This window comes from Manis javanica, chromosome 13 (genome assembly GCF_040802235.1).
Source record: "Manis javanica isolate MJ-LG chromosome 13, MJ_LKY, whole genome shotgun sequence".
In the NCBI taxonomy this organism is placed as follows: Eukaryota; Metazoa; Chordata; class Mammalia; order Pholidota; family Manidae; genus Manis; species Manis javanica.
The window spans coordinates 41,831,569-41,847,620 of NC_133168.1; positions in this window are offsets into that span (position 1 = coordinate 41,831,569).

Sequence of the window (16,052 nt, forward strand, 5' to 3'; positions counted from 1 at the left end):
TTTTAACTACACAATCCAATAAATGGTTTAATTTAAATCTAAGGGCAGTTAAATTACTATCGTTCTAGGGATTTTGTTAAGAAGAGATCTAACTTTCTCTAACAAAAGAAGGAGAAATTGAATTCTCTCAGAAAAACAGGAAAACAAACTTGACACAATTTACAAATTGCACCAGAACACATTCACACCACACAATCACAACTTTTGTTAGTGGGTCTGCCATTGACCTTGTCCTGCAGTTGTGTTTTGGGAATCTTTTATACAAGAACATATATTTTTTATACTGTTTAAAAAAAGTACTTAATGAAGAGAAAAATAGCCTATGAAAATCATTTCTAAATGAGATATGAACTAAGATATTGTCTTGATTAGGGCATGCGAGAAGCTGACATTCCTGCTCAAACCTTGGGCAGTATGAGAGTACCAAGGCCTCATAGCTGGGCTCTGGAGATTAGAGGAATGACTACCAATGAACAAATGACTTATAATTTGGGCAAATTTTAAATATTTCCTTTAATTTTTATTGTTGAGGCAATAGTAGATACATGTAATTTAAATGCCTTATCATAAGTAGAGAATATTTTACATGCAAGGGTTGATCACATTTTATTTATATATTTAGAAATATATATATATATATATTTGCTTCAAATGCTCCAATAGATGCAAATGTGATTTGCGCTTGATCTATATATGGCAAGTGTGAGGGATGGAGAATAGTGGAGAAACAGCTGTAAGGAAGTAATTATATTAAATTCTGCATTAAGAAACCAGGCTATATTTCAGAAAATCCTGATTGTAAATATCTCTACAACTGTAAATTTATGTCTTTATTTTTGTTAGTGACATTTTAAGCATCTAACATCTGTACACTGAGTTTTATTACAAAGAACAATTAGACAAATGAAACCTAACTAGATCAACATTTATACAACTATGTCCAGGCTCAAAAACAACAAACAAGTTGGAAGTACTAATGAGAAGATATTTGAGAGCTTATTACATCACTATTCATAAATGCAAATGCAGAGGAAATGCATCATTTTGATGGTCAATTGTTAGGTACGTTTATACTCGTCAAGATAGTGATTTTCCAACTGGGTATGGATTATAAACTAACAGCATACAACTATCTAAAGGAGTTCAGTGTTTAGTGAAGACCACGATATAATGAGAATGAGGAAAATGTTTTTTGTGTTTAGTAACATCATATTAATTAATATTTAGGATAACTAACTATAAATCAACCTTTTACTATACAGAGGCCTCCTGGACAAGCTGGGTGCTTGTGATACTGGACAAGGATGAGGGTTTATAGAGTTTTTTTGTTGAAAGCCATGCTAGGTTGGGTCCTGAGACTCTGAAGAGCTAACACCGCATTCAGGAGGGAATCTGGCAGTCATTACAAATGAAGCGTCAATCTGAAGAGATGGGGCACAGAAAGAGAAATTGGACATGATGTAATGGAATAAATCAAAGGCATATAGACCAAGCAAGGAGTTCCTGGGGCTATTCCAAGAGACTAGGTGCTGATGTTTTATAACCTGTGACTCCCCTATAAGAGATCAGGGTCAGTTATTAAGGTGCATGATGATTCATTATAAACAGGAGGTTGCAAAATGTCATATTTTGTTTGATCTACATAGTACTTAGAGACTGCTTTAAGACAAATTTACATTAGTTGCCTCATTTAATACTGAAGATCTTTTATCTACATATCTGAACTTGCTTTGCAGCTTTTCTGAAAACAGCAGGCCTAGCATTATCACTCTTGACATCATGCATAGCATTATCGATCAGTGATCAGTCTTGTGCTGAGCACCTCTGCCTCTGGCAGTGGACATGCACTTATCTGTCTGCCACAGTCCCCAACAATTCCCTCTATTCCCAGCCCAAGAAAAGTTGCCTTTTATCTTCATACTCATTTTTTTTGTTTTACTTGCTGTAGAATTAAGCAAAAATTGAGATATTTCTTAAGTTCATTGTATAGTCTTTTTTTTCAGATTTTTTTCTGAAGGGTTTCTATTGTAAAACACTCAAACATATAGGAAAGTAGATAGTATAGTTAAATAATTATCCATCACTGTATTTAATGACTTTAAGTATCATCATCCTGTTTCATCTATATCCCCACTGCCTTCTTTCCACTGTATTATTTAAAAGAAAATCCTTGACATTTTTTTATTTTATATGTAAATATTTCAGCATGTAACAATAAAAGATAAGGACCCTTTTATAAAACAACCACATAACTATAATATCATAGTCACACCTAAACATTAGCAATAAGTATTTATCATCAAATACCCAATATGTTCAAATTTCCAACTGTCTCACAAATGTATCCTAGTTTGTTTAAATCAGTTGTTCAAATATTTTGAGTTTTGAGGGTGGAAAGACAGAACTAACTAATTGTTAGTTCAAAACTAAACAAATAGATAGTTGACTGCTGTCTTTTAAGTCTCTTCTAATTCATAGCCCCTCTCAGTCTGTCTGTTTATTTTTCTCTCTTACTGCCCCCTTCTTTTTTGTTTGTTTCTTCTCTTTATTTGTTTTGTAGAATTCCTCACAATTCCAAATTTACTGATTTACCATGGCAAAATTTAGCATGTTCCTCTATCATCTGTAGTTCTCATAACTGGCTTGAATTTTTTGAAATAATGTCTCCTAGGTGTGTTCTATCAAGAGGTCCGTAATGTCAGGGTCTGTCTCTCTTCAGTATTAAATGAGGCAACTAATGTAAATTTGTCTTTTATTACCAGTTTGCTCATGCTTAATGCTTAGATCCATCAACACATTAAAGGTTGTAAAATCTTGATAGTCTAATTAAACTATCCTATCTTTATTTAATAACTGAATACTTTTATTAAGAAAAATATCCTCTTGTCTATTATTTGTTTACCTAGTGGTATAGTTGTTAAAGGAAAGGCTGGATTATTATGTAATTCTTTTCCTCGATTTACAAGTTCCTCAAAATAATTAACATCCTCCATTTGGGATTAATATGTATTTTTTAGTATTTTGAACTGTGATGTGTTTAAATTCAGGTATTATGTTTCAATCCATTATAGTTATCATCCCTATTGATGCTTATACTTTTCTATCTTTTGTTTAATTTGGCTTAACCCTAGTGAACTTTGAATATTTCTTTGCTATCTGTTGGACAAAATGTTCCAAGTTCATCTTGTACATTTCTAGTCCAAACATAGAACCAGCCATTTCAGGAATCCTGGGTCCTGAGTGGGAATTGGTATAAAAGTGTATAATTTGGCTGTTGGGAGCCACTGAGAAAGTTAAAGATAGCTTGGAGGACTGTGTGTTAATTTTTTATTATTAGACCTGGTCCACTTTACTTATTTATCATGCCTTTTTCACTCTCATTAGCATTTCAGTTTGCAACTCTTGGTCTAAACCAATTCTAAACCACCAATATATTGTTCTAAATGCAGAAGTATTCTACTACAGGGTAAAGTTAAAGGGCCTGAGTTACTTTACTAGGGAAAGAAAATGAGGAGGAAATAATTAAAAATTACAAATGATTTTATTTATAAACTTCAGCCTCAGTTCCTATTTATAAATAACAGAACTCTGTAAACACTTTTTTATTCACTTGTGAAATAAACTATGCCTTTGATGTCCAACACTAATTGCTTTATTTACTTTAGATTTCAAAGGATCCTTCTTTTGAGATTGCCCATGTGGAAAGACTCTTATCAAATTGGTTAAAACTAAAGTAATGCTGTATTTAACTGACATTTTTAATTTGAGGGTGGAAAGACAGAAACTAACTTTTATTGTCTACAACATGCTAGGGGTTCTCAAATACATTATCTCATTTCATTCTTATAATCATTCTCTATTTGGTGGTGTTATCTCCATTTTTCAACTGAAAAACATGAAGTCTGGAATTGTTAAAGTTACAGAAAAATTTTTCTAAACGTTTTCTACTATAATATTTTGAGAAAACAAAAATAGGGGGAGAAATGTAAGAAGGGGGAAAATGTTTTCTTAGTTATAAAATGAATATTACAGAATTTCTAGGTCCATTTTATGTGAGGAAATTCAACCCAGGAAATTGGCCAGCTTTCACTCATTTTCAAGAAAACATATTAGCCAAAGGAGAAGAGTATATTTATGCATACTGTATTACAATACAACTGTATTATTATTATGGATACAAGACAGGCTAGGCTTTGCAGAGTAACATAAAGGTTTGTTTATCACTCACCACTGCTAGATCAACAGAAGGAGAGGTCAGGGAGGCTTGGTCCTATATGGTCACCCAGTTGACCAGAGCTGGAACAGATAATGTGCAGTGTCAGCATGAGAAGAGAGACTGTGAAGGACTCTCACACACAAATCAATGTCTAGGATTGGAAATGACATATATCACTAAAACTCACAGCCCACTGGCCAGAATCAGTCTGAGATGGAGATATGTCTGCAGTGAGCTTACTGGGAGATACTCTCAGAAACACCTCTAAGAGAGAAGGCAACAGGTTTGGACAGAAAGAGAGCTTGAACTGTGCTGCAATTACAACAGAGACCAGAAGTGATGTTTTAGGGAGCTCTGGAGCTGAGATGGCCCTTCAGGGTTGTCTTGACTTAACATACATTGGCTGAGTCTTTGTACCTCTGCATCAGGCCATTGGATACAGACTGCCTTTAGCTTCTGTATCCAGAATGGGCATGTACTATCTTCCCTGATGGTGATTATCTATTAAGCCCATTTAATTGGTTAAATCATATTAATCTTCATATATTAGACTAATCTATTTCAAGATTGATATTGTTTTTTTCATTTGGTGGGAAACTTGGGAACTATAATCCTATTTGCTATAAGCCATTATAGAATTATAGGACAAAAACTCTTCATGAAAATTTTACCATTGTATATGCTTCAAAAGACTTCTTATTTTTAGGATCACGAAGCTTTTAGATAATTGTCATCCTGTAGAGGAAGATTGATGTTTCAGTTATTTCCAATCTTAGAAAGTTCAACTTTGCCAGAAGACTACTAGTCTCAAGACAATACAGAAATTTGTTATTTAATACAAATGTCAGTATTTGTCTTCCTACTTATTTCCAGGGTGTGCTGTAATATTAGTATTGAGAAGTATGTTATCATGCTAGAGGTTTAAAAGAGAAAAGTGATGAAAATACTGAAAAAAATGCCACAAATCTAATAAAATATTTCTTAAGGTTTAGGAAAAAAAGGAGGCTTTTTTTGTATGCATTATTATATGTAGAATTGTGGAAAGGTAAAGACTAGGCAGAAATTGAAGATTTAAAAAATGTTATTTATAGGTCTTATTCCTTATTCAACTATCAAATAATTATTTCCTACTCCTAAATATAAGTAGAAGAAACTTATTAGAAAATATATTTTGAAATACTTAACACTTTTAGGTAAATATTTTTTGGCCAAGAGATTAGTTATTAAATGGTTACAATTTATTATATTATAATTCTCTGATGAAATTATTTTTCTCTTTTACTATATTTGCTTTGTGCGTCTCCTTAAAATGAACTTAGGAACATAGTAGCAAATGTATTTATATGAAGATCTGCACTTTACTAGCAGTAAAGTAGCCATAGTCACATGTAGTTATTTAGCATGTTAAATATGGTTAGTCAGTTGAGATGTGCTTTAAGTGGAAAATGAACACTAGATTTTAAAGACATTATGAAAAAACATAAAATATCTCAGTAATATTTTAGTGATTAATGTTGAAAATATTTGATTGCATAAGTAAAATATATTGTTAACATTAATTTTACCTGTTTCTTTTTCTTTTTTATGGCTACAGAAAATAAAAAATTATATATATGACTCAGATTTATGGCTCTTGTCACATTTCTATTAGTGTGATATAGATTATCTAGTTTTTTTCTCCAATGTTTGTTATGAAAGTTTTCAAACAGGTAATAGTAAACTTGAAACAGTTTTATGGTGACCATGTTACCTTTTAACAATCAACATTTCACTATACTTGTTTTATGTTTTTCTAGATATTTCTAAGTTTTCTAGATATTTTATAGTATTTCATTTAGAAGGTTTAGTTTTGGACTCTTAAAAACTGAAATTCCCTTTAGCCATGTTCCTGCTTCGTTAGATTTGATTGTGCTGGTATACAGAAGCATAAACAGACTAAGTGTATCAGGTTAGATTTAATAAATCTTCTGAGTAAAAGGAACATTTAATCTCTGTTGACATTAAAGTACAAATCTGGATTACTCAAGAAATATTTGGAAACTGTATATTATTAAGTACTTATTAGAAAAAAGTTGCTACTTTCTCTTGAGCAAGTGCAGGCAGGACCAGGCTGTGTTACATGCCAACCGTGTGACCATGGATGGTCATGTAACCTCCTTGAGCCTCTGCTCTCAATATAATGCTCATCTCACAAGACTATAGAGATTAAGGGAAATTATGTGTACAGCCTACTAGAGGTTTTTGCACATACTAACTTTTAAAAGTAAGCTTAACTGGAAATACATGTAAAATATTTGGAGTATTTTATCTGGCAACTGGATCAAGGGATCCTTTGGCAGTGTAAGAATATCTCTGAAACAAAAAATGAACATTTTCATAGATAGTTCATCATTTACAAATATACTAAATGTATATTTGTACATGTTATATAGTATCTCAAAAGAAATGGACATTTGTTCCCTGCTTGTTTTACTAATAAATATCTTATAGAAATATCCTAAGATTTCTGTCAATATTTACCAGATTGAACCTCCTGAACAGTTTGGGCCTGGGCCGGTGCTGAGACTGGAGACAGGGAGAGAAAACATGTTTACGCAATTGTTGGTGATTCATTCAGATGATGTTCTGGTTGAAAAGCCAGCACGGACCAGGAACTGATAGAAAAGAGGAGGGTCAGCTGTGTTGTTTTCCACTTTCTGTGTATAGCTACATGGTCAAACTGTATTAAATATCTTTTCACATGTTTTAAACATTTAACATTTTTTACTTTTATCCAAGTAATACATACACGTAACTTTAAAGAGACTTAACAAACTAGCCAACCAGAGGTCCAGAGGTGCCTCCTTTCATAGTTTCCTTGTTCTTATCAGTACTCCTTAAAGGCAACCATTTTTAACTTCTAAACTATTTTGTGCTGTTTGCTTACATATTTCTAAATACTGTCAATACATTGATAGCTTTTGGTTCATTCAATTAAGATATTTTATATTACTTCCTCTTAAAGAAGGTAGAGATTTTAGTTTTTTACATTCCCCTTGCCATTCTCACATCTGCCCAATAGTTATAATCGATTTTTAACCATAGTTAGAATTATTATGTTGACTGTGCAAATTATTTCCATTGCTGAGCTAGATGCTTTGGGGATGAGTTCTTTTCTTACACTTTACAATTTTTCTTGGAGTTAATCATTGCTTCATATCTTTGCATTTATTTGGTTTCTTTGAACAGGAGTTGAGTTTTCTACCTCTGCAATACTGTTGCAAAATTTCTCAACTGATTTTTAAAATTTAAACTTGTCAGATAATCCTACATTTACTTTTTTTAATGGAAGGCTTTTTCTTGAAACCATCCATCCTCCTCCAACCTGGACAAGTTGTGATCTAGGCTTGCTCTTGGCTGTGGAATTTCCTTCATCTCTCTCTCATGTTTTAAGCTCAGTTTCTCAGGACTCATATTTTTTCTTTGTTTAATTATACATTTTAGAAAAGAAATTTCTTAAATACCTTCCTGAAAAATGATAAAAGTGAAGGAAATTTATTGAATCTTGAATATTTTTTTGAAAAAGTATTTTTACCTTATATTTGATTAATATTTTGGTTGGCTATAGAATTTAGGATTAAGAATCAGTTGCAAAAAGAAGTTTGAAGGCATAGTCTTTGAAGGCATAGTCTTCTAGCATTTAATGTTGAAGTTGAGAAGCCCATTCCCAGTCCTTTTATGTAATTGCATTTTTCTTTAAATCTGGAAGCTATTAGGATCTTCTTTTCAACCTTTTTTTTTGAGATTTCATAATAAAATGCACTGTTTTAAGTTCCCCCATGCCTCATTAATTTTATTGAACACTCAGTTGGCCCTTTATATGGAGATTATTTTCTCTTATTCTGGAAATATTACTTCCTGCCTTTTATTCTTTGGGGGAGATCATTTTCTCCCCACTTTCTTCTTCCTTATTAATTCATTTTTGTAGGTGCTTGTTGAATGTGGGACATCTTGGGTCAGTTTTCCAATTTTCTTCTTTTCCTTTTCTATTTACCATTTCTTCTGGCTTTTAATTTTATTTTCTTGGTGATTTACTTGACTCTATGTGCTAAACCATTTATTGAATATTTTATTTGGGTATCGTTTTAAATTTCCAAGAACACCTTTTTGTTTGTTTGTTTCCTGATTATCCTTATTTTTTCCCTGTATCATCTTAACTTTCTCTGAAGTGTACTTTACATTTTGCTTTGTTTATTGTCTTTCCTGTTGCAGAGTGTCCCTTAACATTCTCTCATGGTCAATATATACTCAAAAGTGCGTAAGAAAGGCTTGGAAACTCTTTGTGTTGGGGCAGATTTGTCCATTGAACTGGAAGACCTGTGTGATTTTTGTTGAGTGTTAACTGTTCCCAGAGAAAGTTCCTCCAGATTCCTGCTCTGAAGTCATAAATCTGGTAGCTGGCACTTGGGGTAGGTCCAGGAGCTATTTAGTGTATAGTTGAGTGCGTAGGTTTTTACTAAATTCTATCTCACCTTCCCTCCATTGCTACTCAGAAATGAAGTCTAATAACTTACTCAACAATTGCTTGGGACTTGTTCTCCAACTTTGAAATTATTCAGGTTCCATTTTTCTTGGAACAAAAAATCATTTCCTGTGGTATACTTGAGGAGTAGTTACCTAATAGTACAGAGAGGGGGCAAACTGAGAGTATTACTGCTCCTTTTAAAGATTCATAAATATTTCTTCTGTCTTCAAACCCCTAACATGCCCACCTTCAGAGATACCTGAGACTTTCATAGGATCTGAATAACAAACTGGATTATTTTGCATCATGATTCTTCATCTAAGCACCTGGATTGGAACTCTCTTCTCTCTGTTGAGTCATATTCCATTTCTTCATCTGCTTTTTAAGTTTATAATCTATTGTGGAAGGGGTTACAGAGGACTCCTGTCTCCTGCTTACACTGAAGATGGATTTGTGGTTCTGTTTCTTGTTTTCTTTGATTTTTGGAGAGCATTTTTGAGAGAAGATATAGCCATCCAATTTTAAATACTTCCCTTTCTTCTCCTCTGTTTTTCTATTTCTTCTTAATATCATCTGTTTCTTAGTCTTCCTTTTTTCTGTATGTTAAATCTATATAATTTATAATTATTTTACCTATTTTTTGAGTAAATATAAATTGTCTCAATATAGGGTTATTACCCACTGCTAAATAAACGCTGTTTTCACAGAGAGGTAGTCTTAGCTTGTCTGCCACTTTCTCGTAAACACATTTCCCAAAACTTTAAAACTGTGATAGGTCTATTCCCATTGTAAGTATTTCCACTCTAATACCATTGTAACACTACAATATAATATTTAAATTACTGGTTTACTTGTCCTGAAATTTCAGTAAAAGTGGGAACAGTATCTTGTTCATTACTGTATCCACAAGGTAGAGCTTAATTACCTCAAATACAGCAGGGATTTGGGAATTATTTATTGAGTTAGTGAATATTAAAATGGATAGATAATTTTCATTACAGTAAGACAGTGAAACATCTTAGTTCATTAGACTTACTGTTATTATTTTGATAGGGAAAAGAGTCAAAACCAAAATTTTAAAATAATATCTCAGTGCTAATTATCCTTTTATCCTTTCATTAAAATTAGTGAAAATGAGACTTCTTGAATGTTTCAGAGAATGTCTTTGCACAATTCTATTAATGGTTTACGTAGTATTCAGTTTTGTTGGTCCAAGTTGTTTTAACTTTCTATAACTTTGCTTTTCATGTTTCAATTCTGTTATGTTTTTAGAATTTTTATATGATACATGCTTTTCATGAGAGAAAGGAGGCAGGCATTATAGTATACATCTTCACACTGAATAAAAACAAAATAATAAAAAAAACAGTGAATGGTAGCATTTATATGCATGAAATATTTATGATAGAATGAAGAATCCTTCACACCATGACATATAATTATGGTTATTTCTCCTAGATTAGTTCTTGGCTTACAAAACAAAGCTTTCTCAGGCTAAACTTCAAAGTAGGTAATGGCTTCAAAGAGATAGAAAGTTAGCACAGACAAAAAAATAAATAAATAAATAAATAAATAAAAAGCAAAAGTAAAACTGTCATTATTTGCAGATGACATGATATCACACATAGAAAATCCTAAACACTCCACAAAAAAAAAGCTACTGGAAATAATAACTGGATTCAGAAAAGTTGCATATACAAAATTAATATGCAGAAATCTGTTGCATTCCTATATACTAACAATGAACTAATGGAAAGAGAAATCAAGAAAACAACTCCATTTACAATTGAATCAAAAAGAATAAAATACCTAGGAATAAACCTAACCAAGGAGGTGAAAAGCCTGTGTTCTGAAAACTGTAAGACATTCATGAGAGAAATTAAAGAAGACACAAATGGAAATTTATTCCATGCTCATGCATAGTAACAATTAATGTTGTTAAAATGGCCATCCTGCCCAAATCAGTTTATAGATTAAATGCAGTCCCTATCAAAATCCAACAGCATTTTCCAGTGAACTAGAATAAATCATCCTAAAATTCAATGGAACCACAAAAGACCCAGAATAGCCAAAACAATCTTAAGAAAGAAGAACAAAGCCAGAGATACCATGCTCCCTGACTTCAGGTTATATTACAAAGCTACAGTAATCAAAACAGTATGGTACTGGCACAAGATCAAAGGAACAGAACAGAGCCCAGATATAATTTACATATATGGTCAATTAATGCAGTACAAGGAAATGTAGAAAATGAAACTGGATTACCATCTGACTCCATACACAATAGTAAACTTGAAATGGATTAAAGACCTAAATGTAAGAAATGAAACCATGAAACTCTTAGAAGAAAACATAGGCAAAATCTCTTGAACATAAACATGAGCCATTACTTCCTGGGCACATCTCAGCATCTTGGGCAAGGGAAACAAAATAAAAAAGGAGCATCAAACTAAAAACTTCTGCACAGCAAAGAACACCATCAACCGAACAAAAATGCATCCTACAGTATATGGGAGAATATATTTATAAATGATTTATCTGATAGGTAGTTAACATAAAAAATATATACAGAATTAATACAGCTCAACACTAAGAAAACAAATAACCCAGTTAAAAAAAATGGGCCAAGAATCTGAACATTTTTCCAGAGAAGAAATACAGATGGTTAACATGCACATGAAAAGATGCTCCACATCACTAATAATAAGAGAAATGCAGATCAAAACCACAATGAGATATCACCTCACACCAGATAAAATGACTACTATCCAAAAGACAAGAAATAACAAGTATTGGTGAGGATGTGGAATAAAGGGAATCCTCCTATACTGCTGGTGGGAATGTAAATTGGTGCAGCCACTGTGCAAAGCAGTATGAGGTTCATCAAAAACTGAAAAATAGAATTATCATTTGACCCAGTAATTCCACTTCTAGGAATTTACCTAAAGAAAACAAAAAGCCTTATTTGAAAAGATATATGCACCCCTATGTTTATTGACACATTGTTCACAATAACCAAATATGGAAGCAACCAAAATGTCCATCAATAGATGAATGGCTAAAGAATATGTAGAACATATACATAGTGGAAATTCAGCCATAAAAAAAAGAAAATTTTTGCCATTTACAACAAGAAGGATAGACCTAGAGGGCATTATGCTATGTGAAATAAGCCGGGCAGAGAAAGACAAATACCGTATGATTTCACTTATTTGTGGAATCTAAAACAAAAGTAGCAGTGGAGTCAGAGACACTGAGAAGTGACTGGTGGTTACCTTTGGGTGAGGGTTTAGAATGGGCGGGAGGGACTGTGAGGGGAGTAAAGGGGCAGAAAAGTTCTCAATCATAATATAAATTGGTCACAGGGATGACAGTACATCACGGAGTACATAGCCAGTGATTCTGTAACATCTTCCTATGTTGACAGTAACTGCACTAGTTGGGGTGAGGATTTAATAATATGAGTAAGTGCTGAGCTACTGTGTTATATATTTGAAACCAATATAAGAGTGTATATCAAATATATGTCAATTAAAAAACACAGATGTTTCAGAGGTACAAAACATAACTAAAAATGTGGATTAACCTTTAGAAATTTTACTAAGAAATCTTTGAGAGTCAATAAAATAATATGAGTAATACGTTGGAAAGAAAGATTGGATAATCAATCACTCATATTATGCTAATGCTTTGTGATTTTCTCCAAAAACACAGCTAACTTTATGCTTCTTTAATATAACAGTATGCAGAATTTAATACCTGAATTTCTAAGTTGAGGTGAAAACACAATACAATGCCCCACACTTAAAAAACTATGAACGTGGCCCATGTAAAGTAGTTTTGCATTTTTATTGATTGAAGTACCTTTTGAGATGTTCAAAGGGACTTTTAAATGTATTCATTTAAGCAACTAGAATATTTATTTTTGATATTATCAGCACTGTGGGCAGGTTGTCTCTTGAACATGCTTGATTAAAAAATAGTTTGGCTTATCTCAGTGTTTTGCTCATTGAAAGAAAAAAGTATTGGAGATTTTCATGAACAATATTTTTAAATACTTTGAATACAGTTAACTACAATCACTGAAACAATGTTTTGCAGTTCCCATTTGATATGTACACAATCACAGTAAAGTAAAAAGAAGACTGGAATATATTTAGATTGAGAGTTCAGTAAAGGAAAAAAGGGTAGTATACATTTCACAAAATCAACCCCTAGAGATTGTCTTTATTTTTATTATATATGTTTATATGTTTATTAATAAACACTTACCAACAATAAATAGACACATAGAAAAACTAAATGCCCATAGTTGCAACTTATATCCACATAAACACTGTCAATATGTTAACATATTTTCTTTAAACCATTCTTTTCTATATGTTTACTGTTGATGTTACTTATTTTAACCTTCTGTTCTTGGTTATAAATAACTATCTTTTAACTATGATAACAACAAAGAGAAGAAAAATAAAGGAAGAGATCATGAAAAAATAGGCCAGGAAAGGGAAGTGAACAATTTTGCTTCAGGTACTTTGCAAATACTGAACATTTCTTTCTGACGATAATATGAAAACATTAATGAGTACACAGACCCAGAAGCTATAAAACTATTGGACAATAAAACCTGGAGAATTTAAATGCAGCACAGGGTTATTTGGGCTTCTTTTCTATCAGAATAAAATAAAATAAAATAAAATAAAATAAAATAAAATAAAATATAAAATAAAATAAAATAAAATATAAAATAATAAAATAAAATAAAATAAAATAATAAAATAAAATAAAATACGCCTTGTAAAACAAGATGCAATCTGAAACACTATTCCCACTTTATGTGCAAGATGTCATGTAGGCTACATTATTTAAAAATCCATGTGTTTTGATCCACACATAGTGCCTGATCCAAAGTCAACTGAAAAAAAAAGCTTTTTCCTTTTTGAAGAAATGAGTAATGTTTTTAACTGCCATAGACTGTGAAAATAATATAATAGTTGATCTGTACTCAAAAATATAGTATAAAATTGTTGGGAACGTAAGTCAGCACATGAAAATGTGAAATGTTAAGATGAGAATATATAGAAGTTCAGAGAAGGCAGTGGCTAGTGGAGCATGTAGCTATGGGAAACAGTTCAGGGAGAAAGAAATATTTGAGATGGGCCTTAAAACTAAGTAGTATTTTTATTGTTTAGCTTAATGAATTAAAGAAGTAGATTTGTCACCAATGGAAACAACAGCAGGAGCCCAATTAAGAGAAGATGTTGGGTGTGACATGTCTGGATGAGAGTATGGAGTTGGAAGACTAAGTGAAGAGTACACTGAATGATAAGCATCTCATGGGTTAAGCAGACAAAATAAGTCATTATAAATGTGATGAAACTTACAAAGCTGAAGCTGGGGACCAGGTGCCTGGGAGTGTAAGTGGCTTGTTGAATATATAGGGATAATGGGTGTATACATAATGCACCTTTCTGTGGTCTCCCATTACCCCTTTAAAATTTGATATTTGAAGGCTGAGGCAATTATAGCTTGTTGGCTTCTAATTTCTCTGCTTTTAATAGAAAAGTCCTGGGATGGAGACTTTTTTGAACAACTGAGAAAAATAAAATGAACCTGAATAAAAACCTTTACAAAGACTTTTTTTTTTAAGAGGGCATCTCTCATATTTATTGATCAAATGGTTGTTAACAACAATAAAATTCTGTATAGGGGACTCAATGCACAATCATTAATCAACCCCAAGTCTAGTTCTCAACAGTCTCCAATCTTCTGAGGCATAACGAACAAGTTCTTACATGGTGAACAAATTCTTACATAGTGAATAAGTTCTTACATGGTGAACAGTGCAAGGGCAGTCATCATAGATACTTTCAGTTTTGATCATGCATTATGAACTATAAACAATCAGGTCAAATATGAATATTTGTTTGATTTTTATACTTGATTTATATGTGAATCCCATATTTCTCCCTTATTATTATTGTTATTATTATTATTTTTAATAAAATGCTGAAGTGGTAGGTAGATGCAAGATAAAGGTAGAAAACATAGTTTAGTGTTGTAAGAGAGCAAATGTAGATGATCAGGTGTGTGCCTATAGACTAAGTATTAATCCAAGCTAGACAAGGGCAACAAAACATCCACGGATGCAGAAGATTTCTCTCAAAACAGGGGGGGTGGGGTTCTAAGCCACACCTCTGTTGATCCCCAATTTCTCACCTGATGGCCCCCCTGAGACTGTGCCTGTCTTAGGTTGTTCCTCCCTTGAGGAATCTTACCCGTCTCTGGCTAACCAGTCATCTTCCGGGGCCATACAGGGAAATGTAAAGTTGGTAAGTGAGAGAGAAGCCATATTGTTTGAAAAGGTTAGCTTTTTACTTCTTTGCATATTTATACCCTGTGGCTTTTATGCTGAGCATTTGTCTTGAGGTATCTTTACCACTTGGAAGAATTATGATACTCAGTAATTTCATTATGAGGCACGAATTCTACTTAAGGGTTGTAATTAGGAAGGAAGAAGAAAAGCTATAGAAGTAGCAGATGGAAGAAAACATGGGAAGATTGATTATTTCTTTGACATATCTTCTTGTAGAGTAACATAAGCATGTATAGGTTTTAAACTACTAATTAAATTGCGTACACACATTAACATAATAGGAATACAGCTACATAACCAAAGCAGACCTGCAATTACCAGATATCTCCAGTGAAACCAAGAAAACCAGTTAGGCACCCTAGGCATTTGTGAAAACTTATCAATGATATGATGGGTATTGTCTAACTGAATTTGAATAGTTTGAGAAAAATCAGACAAATTAAAACAATACATTCCTGGGAACTGTTCACATCCCATATGTTCTTTTAACAGTAGATACACTGTAGTCGCAGGATTTTGGAGCACTACAACTTGCACTTCTCCTAATTCTTGGTTGAGTTCCAACAGTATAGATCCAGGCAAATTTGTTGTTTTACTGTATGCACAGGCCAGCTTAGATATCTCCTTCTTCATTCCAATGGCAAGTCCAGGAACCGGTGGGATGAATGCAGCTACAACTGCAACAGAGCCGGGATCTTTGTTGAAGTTCTTCCATGTTCATCTTCTGGAATGACTCCTCCAGAGAATGTTGATGTTGGAAGTTCTTCATATCGTATCTTAGTTCATTTTCTGGGTAGCTAAATTAGGCTTTAATCCTCTGTATAAACACAAACAAACCCTTTGCCCACACTTTGATATGCCCTTTATATCACTGTGAAGAACTTATTGGAGATCACCACACAGGAACTGCTTTTTTTTTTTTAAGAGAAAGGAATATTATCAGAAAAATGTACTTC